The following is a 7,500-nucleotide window of genomic DNA, read 5'->3' on the forward strand; positions in this document are numbered from 1 at the left end:
CTGCCAGCCAACACCGGCGGCCAAAAACGTACCGTGCTGTGCCCATGTCACGGGCTCCGGCTTAGGGCCGAGAGAGCAAAGGACCCGAGGAGTCGACTAGCCTTCGCTCACAGCACCGTGCAGACCTCCCTTCACCGAGCCCGGCCGGTAGAAACCAGGGACGCCGAGAGCCGGCCGGACACCACAGGCCGCCCCGCACGTATGGCATACGATACCGGCAACGAAAGGAGTAAACCAAGAACCAGGGAGGCGCCGCCGCCTCTCGCCTTACCATCGTCGGGCTCTCGGGGGGCCGGGGGGGGGGGGCCACCCACCGGTGGCTCGAGACACACCCCCCCCGGGCCGTCTGCATCCAAGCTGCCGGCCACCGCGACCAGCCAAAACCGTGGCGTGCCCATGCCACGGGCTCCGGCTTAAGGCCGGCAAACAAAGGGAGCAGGTGCCGCCGCCGCCACCTCTCGTCCCATCCCCAAGGCCCCCTCAAGGAGCTGGGCAACAGCCCCCGACGGGCTGGAACCGTACGGAGCACCGCTGTGTCAACACACATACCGGCGCTCCCCCCCTCCGCCATCATCGGGCTCTCGGGGGACCGGGGGGGGGACGGGGGTAACCACCCACGGTAGTCTCACAGCTCGGCTCCCCCCCCCAGTATCCAGCGTTCAAGTGCCGCCAGCCGCCTCCGGCCACCGGTCTTCGGCCTCTCCCGTGCACCTCTGCCCGTCCTTTTCTCACCACTCGGCAGCGACCGCCCCAACGCCGCCCGGCTTCGTGCCGTTCGGCATCTCTCTGGGTGCTCTCGGTTCCGTGCACGCTCGCCTGACAGAGCACCGGCTTGAGAACCGTGCCCAATTCCCCGGGGGAAACCACCGTCTGCGGCCGCCCAGCATTCCACTTGGCCGGCTAAGCCGCGTGCCCTCGCTCGGTGGCGCTTGTCTGGAGCAGAGACGCCTCGTGCCCCTATATAAGGAGAATATGGGTCCGCGCCGGAAAGGGGCGCTTAAAGGCAGTGTCTGCCTGCCAGCGGGGGAGGCGCTGCAGAGACGCCGACTCTTACGATGACCTAACTGGAGGCAGCGCGAAACAGCGACCCCTTGGAGGAACTGCCGGAGCCAACAGGTCTGCCCGCGCTCTAAGTCCCGACGGAGCCGGGTAGACCTGGCAGCCCTTTCGACGGACGCTGAGCCGGCCGCCGGCAACGTGGAGCCGGGTACACCTAGCGGCCACCGCCGGTCGCCTCGGAGGTGGGTAGACCTGACGGCCGCCTCACGCCCCGGAGGCGGGTAGACCTGACGGCCGCCTCACGCCCCGGAGGCGGGTAGACCTGACGGCCGCCACACGCCGCGGAGGCGGGTAGACCTGACGGCCGCCACACGCCCCGGAGGCGGGTAGACCTGACGGCCGCCTCACGCCGCGGAAGCGGGTAGACCTGACGGCCGCCTCACGCCCCGGAGGCGGGTAGACCTGACGGCCGCCTCACGCCCCGGAGGCGGGTAGACCTGACGGCCGCCTCACGCCCCGGAGGCGGGTAGACCTGACGGCCGCCTCACGCCCCGGAGGCGGGTAGACCTGACGGCCGCCTCACGCCGCGGAAGCGGGTAGACCTGACGGCCGCCTCACGCCCCGGAGGCGGGTAGACCTGACGGCCGCCTCACGCCCCGGAGGCGGGTAGACCTGACGGCCGCCTCACGCCCCGGAGGCGGGTAGACCTGACGGCCGCCACACGCCCCGGAGGCGGGTAGACCTGACGGCCGCGTCGCGCCCCGGAGGCGGGTAGACCTGACGGCCGCCTCACGCCCCGGAGGCGGGTAGACCTGACGGCCGCCACACGCCCCGGAGGCGGGTAGACCTGACGGCCGCCTCACGCCCCGGAGGCGGGTAGACCTGACGGCCGCCTCACGCCCCGGAGGCGGGTAGACCTGACGGCCGCCTCACGCCGCGGAGGCGGGTAGACCTGACGGCCGCCTCACGCCCCGGAGGCGGGTAGACCTGACGGCCGCCTCACGCCCCGGAGGCGGGTAGACCTGACGGCCGCGTCGCGCCCCGGAGGCGGGTAGACCTGACGGCCGCCTCACGCCCCGGAGGCGGGTAGACCTGACGGCCGCCACACGCCCCGGAGGCGGGTAGACCTGACGGCCGCCTCACGCCCCGGAGGCGGGTAGACCTGACGGCCGCCTCACGCCCCGGAGGCGGGTAGACCTGACGGCCGCCTCACGCCGCGGAGGCGGGTAGACCTGACGGCCGCCTCACGCCCCGGAGGCGGGTAGACCTGACGGCCGCCTCACGCCCCGGAGGCGGGTAGACCTGACGGCCGCCTCACGCCCCGGAGGCGGGTAGACCTGACGGCCGCCTCACGCCCCGGAGGCGGGTAGACCTGACGGCCGCCTCACGCCCCGGAGGCGGGTAGACCTGACGGCCGCCACACGCCCCGGAGGCGGGTAGACCTGACGGCCGCCACACGCCGCGGAGGCGGGTAGACCTGACGGCCGCCTCACGCCGCGGAGGCGGGTAGACCTGACGGCCGCCTCACGCCCCGGAGGCGGGTAGACCTGACGGCCGCTTCACGCCCCGGAGGCGGGTAGACCTGGCGGCCGCGTCGTGCGAGACATTTTTGTTTCGATAGATGCCAATGAAATCCGAAAAAAAATAAATGAAAAGGGAAATTTTTTTTCTTAACGCACCCCCGCACCCCCGCGCCCCGCCGCGCTCTCATGTGCACGCAGCACCAGCCCCCCCACCCCCCCGCCCCGACCCGTTGGCTGCCATGCAGTCGCTGGCATCATTCGCTGCCCGCCCCCTCGGCCGCCAGTCAGCCCCTCTGCGCCGCGCCACTCCGCGCCGCACGGCGCCGCCCGCCACTCCCCCCCCCGCTTCCCGCGGCTGCCAGGGGACCCGGCAGAAGCGGCGACGTTCCCCGCACCTCACCCCCAACGGAGACGCCCGTCTCGCTGGAGCGAGTTCGCATCGGGAACCGGGCGCTTTTCGCCGGGTCGGGGTCCCGGCGCTGCCGGGCGGTCCTCGGCTTCAGCTGTTGGTTTCGCAGCGTGGGTTTAGCTTTAGTCTCGGGGGAGGGGGGGTGTGGGGGGGGGTGCGTGTGTGTGTTTTTATTTTGTTTCTTTCCCCCCGCCTTTCGCTGTGCCGCAGAGGCGTGGGCACCGGGCGCCCTTCACCGGGTCCGGGTCCGGGTCCGGGTCCGGGTCCGGGTCCGGGTCCCGGCGTTGCCAGGCGCTCGCTGGCATTCGCGTTTAGGTTTTTTTCGACGGGGTTGGGGTGGGGGGGTGGGAAGGGGGCTCCCGGGCTTTATGTGTGGGAATGGGGGGTGTGTGCGCGTGTGTGTGTGTGTGTGTGTGTGTGTTGTTCGGATTGTTGTTTTGTTGTTTGTTCCCCCCCCCCCCCCCCCCCCCCCCGCCGCGACACACACGCGCTCGGACACACACGCAGAGACACAGAGAGAGAGAGAGAGAGAGAGAGCGCGCGCGCGCGAGAGAGAGACACAGGCGCGCGCACACACACACACACACGCACACACAGACACAGACACACGCACGCGCACACACACAGACACCCCCAGCCCCCCACCCCCCCCAGCCCCCCGACCCCCACCGTCGCCCGCGCGCCCGAAGAGCCGTTGGTCCCCGCCCCACCGCTGCAACTCCGGAGCTGCAGGGCGGTGGGTGCGGCCGCCAACCGACCGCAGCCTCCTCGGCGCCGCGGAGCACTACGGCTGGGGGGTGGGGGATCGGGGGCGGTTTCTGTTACACCACCACCACCACCACCACCCGCCCTCGCTGCTCTCCCTCCCACCCCTTCGGCGTTCGTTTGGCTTTCAACCCGCGGCGGGAACGGAGCAGGCGGGCAGGAGGGCGGGCGGCCGAGCGACCGACTGAGGAAGGCGGGGAGCCGGGCCGCGGGCACGGCGCGGCAGGGACTCGGCAGCTGCGGGGGCTCAGCGTCCAAAACACGCGCCACCCATCATCGCCGCCGCCGGCGGGAGGCCCCTCCGGGCCCCCCGGCACGGAGGCGGCGGCGGCGACGCCGCTGGGTCCTAAGGTCTCCCGCCTTCCTTCCCTGGAGCGGCCAATGTGCTGCTGCTGGTGGAAAGCGGGCCGGAGGTAGGGGGCGGCCGGTCTCCTCGCGAACCCCGGGGGTGGCAGGGGGCGGCCGGTGTCACGGTGGACCTGGTGGCGGGAGGGGTGGGGGTTGGGGGGGGGTCGGCAGGGGGGTCGACAGAGCTCGTTGCGGCGGTGGGGGGGCGGGGGGGGGGGGGGGTGGTGGGGGGGTGGTGTTGGTGGGGAGCGGTTTCTGTTGTTACACACACACCCCCGCCCCGTCGCTGCTCTCCCTCCCACCCCTTCGGCGTTCGTTTGGCTTTCAACCCGGGGCGGGAACGGAGCAGGCGGGCAGGAGGGCGGGCGGCCGAGCGACCGACTGAGGAAGGCGGGGAGCCGGGCCGCGGGCACGGCGCGGCAGGGACTCGGCAGCTGCGGGGGCTCAGCGTCCAAAACACGCGCCACCCATCATCGCCGCCGCCGGCGGGAGGCCCCTCCGGGCCCCCCGGCACGGAGGCGGCGGCGGCGACGCCGCTGGGTCCTAAGGTCTCCCGCCTTCCTTCCCTGGAGCGGCCAATGTGCTGCTGCTGGTGGAAAGCGGGCCGGAGGTAGGGGGCGGCCGGTCTCCTCGCGAACCCCGGGGGTGGCGGGGGCGGGGGGTGGGGGGGTGGGATGGGGCGGGGGGTGGCGGGGGGGGGTGGGTGGGCTGGGGGGTGGGGGGGGCGGCCGGTGTCACGGTGAACCTGGTGGCGGGAGGGTTGGGGGGGGGGGGGGGGGGGCGGGCTCGTCGCGGGCCAAGCGGCGGTGTTGGGGGGGCGCCGCCGGTCTCACGGAGAAGCACGTGGCGGGTGGGGCGGCTTTGGCGGGATGGGGGGGCGGCCGTATACGCGTGCGCGCGCGGGCAGCCCCAGGCAGACGGCTTCGGGCCGGGCAGCTTGTGGGGGTGCGGGGCAGGCGGGCGCACGTGCGTGGGCAGAGCGTGAGCTCCTGAACCGTTTCTGAATCGATGCCCTAGCGCTGGTCAGGCTTCCGCTTGACCTCTCCGTTCGTGATTCTCGTCGCGTGTTTTCAGGTCCGCGTTCGATCCCGTCTCAGCCGAACTCTTCCCTGCCGGTTCCGACCCTCGCGTCCGTACGCTAGCCGGCAGCTGCGCTGGCCCCGTCGCCTCCCCAGTTGAAGGTGAGATCACGAGGGGCGCTGCATAAGCCAGGCCTCGCCTCGCCGCTGGCCTGCCTACCGGCTCGAAAGCTGCAGGAGACCCCCTCGCGTGAGAGCCCACCAGCCACGGCCCGGCCCAGGCCCATCACGTCCTAGTCCAGGCGTGACTTCGCCGCGAGAGGCTCAGGCCACGGCCTGCTCCCTGCCTTGGAGCTACGCGGGTGCCCGTGTCATCCCGAGCCGCCGCCTGCTTCAAGCCAGGGCCCGCTCGGGCACGGCGTGACGTCACAGGCAGCTCGGGAGCCCGGGCCCGGAAGCGCCCTGTTACCCCTCCTCGGCTACTTGTGACGTCACAAGGGGCAGGCGGCGGGGAGCGCGGGGGCTGCCGGGAGGGGGTGGCGGGAATGCCGGCCAGAGACCCGGCCGTGCTGGGACCCCACGCGGACGCAGACACCGGTCGATGCCAGCGGTCGCACGGCGGCCAGCGGGTCCGGGCAGGGCAGCGGCGTGAGCACCGCAGGGGGAGGCGGCTGTAGAAAAAAAAAAAACAACTAATTTTTCCTTTTCATCTCTCTTTTCCCGTTTCTGTGGTGGCTGCGATCGCAACCCAGAAAAGACGACGACGGCACGGGGCGGGAGGTTGCAGCTTCATGCCTTGTATTACAGGCGCTGCAATCTCGGACGAGCGGAGGGTAAAAAACCGAAATGACACGCTCCTCTCACCCCCACCGCCGCCAACCGGCAGCCCTGCACCTCGCCGAGAGAAGCACGTACGCTTAAATCTGGGGAGCCCGCATCCACCCCGCCAGTACGACGTGGGTACCAGGCCGGTTGCGGGCCGGCAGGTCTACCCGGCCGGCCGGCCGGGAGGGACACCAGGTCTACCCGGCCGGCCGGCCGGGAGGGACACCAGGTCTACCCGGCCGGGAGGGACACCAGGTCTACCCGGCCGGCCGGCCGGGAAGGACACCAGGTCTACCCGGCCGGGAGGGACACCAGGTCTACCCGGCCGGCCGGACTTGGGCTGGAGGCCGCCCGCGGGAGGGACACCAGGTCTACCCGGCCGGGAGGGACACCAGGTCTACCCGGCCGGGAGGGACACCAGGTCTACCCGGCCGGCCGGCAGGGAGGGACACCAGGTCTACCCGGCCGGCCGGACTTGGGCTGGAGGCCGCCCGCGGGAGGGACACCAGGTCTACCCGGCCGGGAGGGACACCAGGTCTACCCGGCCGGGAGGGACACCAGGTCTACCCGGCCGGCCGGCAGGGAGGGACACCAGGTCTACCCGGCCGGCCGGACTTGGGCTGGAGGCCGCCCGCGGGAGGGACACCAGGTCTACCCGGCCGGGAGGGACACCAGGTCTACCCGGCCGGGAGGGACACCAGGTCTACCCGGCCGGCCGGCAGGGAGGGACACCAGGTCTACCCGGCCGGCCGGACTTGGGCTGGAGGCCGCCCGCGGGAGGGACACCAGGTCTACCCGGCCGGGAGGGACACCAGGTCTACCCGGCCGGCCGGACTTGGGCTGGAGGCCGCCCGCGGGAGGGACACCAGGTCTACCCGGCCGGCAGGGACACCAGGTCTACCCGGCCGGGAGGGACACCAGGTCTACCCGGCCGGCCGGACTTGGGCTGGAGGCCGCCCGCGGGAGGGACACCAGGTCTACCCGGCCGGGAGGGACACCAGGTCTACCCGTCCGGCCGGCCGGGAGGGACACCAGGTCTACCCGGCCGGGAGGGACACCAGGTCTACCCGGCCGGCCGGACTTGGGCTGGAGGCCGCCCGCGGGAGGGACACCAGGTCTACCCGGCCGGGAGGGACACCAGGTCTACCCGGCCGGGAGGGACACCAGGTCTACCCGGCCGGCCGGCAGGGAGGGACACCAGGTCTACCCGGCCGGCCGGACTTGGGCTGGAGGCCGCCCGCGGGAGGGACACCAGGTCTACCCGGCCGGGAGGGACACCAGGTCTACCCGGCCGGGAGGGACACCAGGTCTACCCGGCCGGCCGGACTTGGGCTGGAGGCCGCCCGCGGGAGGGACACCAGGTCTACCCGGTCGGGAGGGACACCAGGTCTACCCGGCCGGGAGGGACACCAGGTCTACCCGGCCGGCCGGACTTGGGCTGGAGGCCGCCCGCGGGAGGGACACCAGGTCTACCCGGCCGGCAGGGACACCAGGTCTACCCGGCCGGCCGGACTTGGGCTGGAGGCCGCCCGCGGGAGGGACACCAGGTCTACCCCCAAAAAAAAAATAAAAAAAAATTAAAAAAAAACGGAGCGAGAGCCGGACCCCTGCG

Source organism: Athene noctua, unplaced genomic scaffold (assembly GCF_965140245.1).
Source record: "Athene noctua unplaced genomic scaffold, bAthNoc1.hap1.1 HAP1_HAP1_scaffold_212, whole genome shotgun sequence".
NCBI classification, from domain to species: domain Eukaryota; kingdom Metazoa; phylum Chordata; class Aves; order Strigiformes; family Strigidae; genus Athene; species Athene noctua.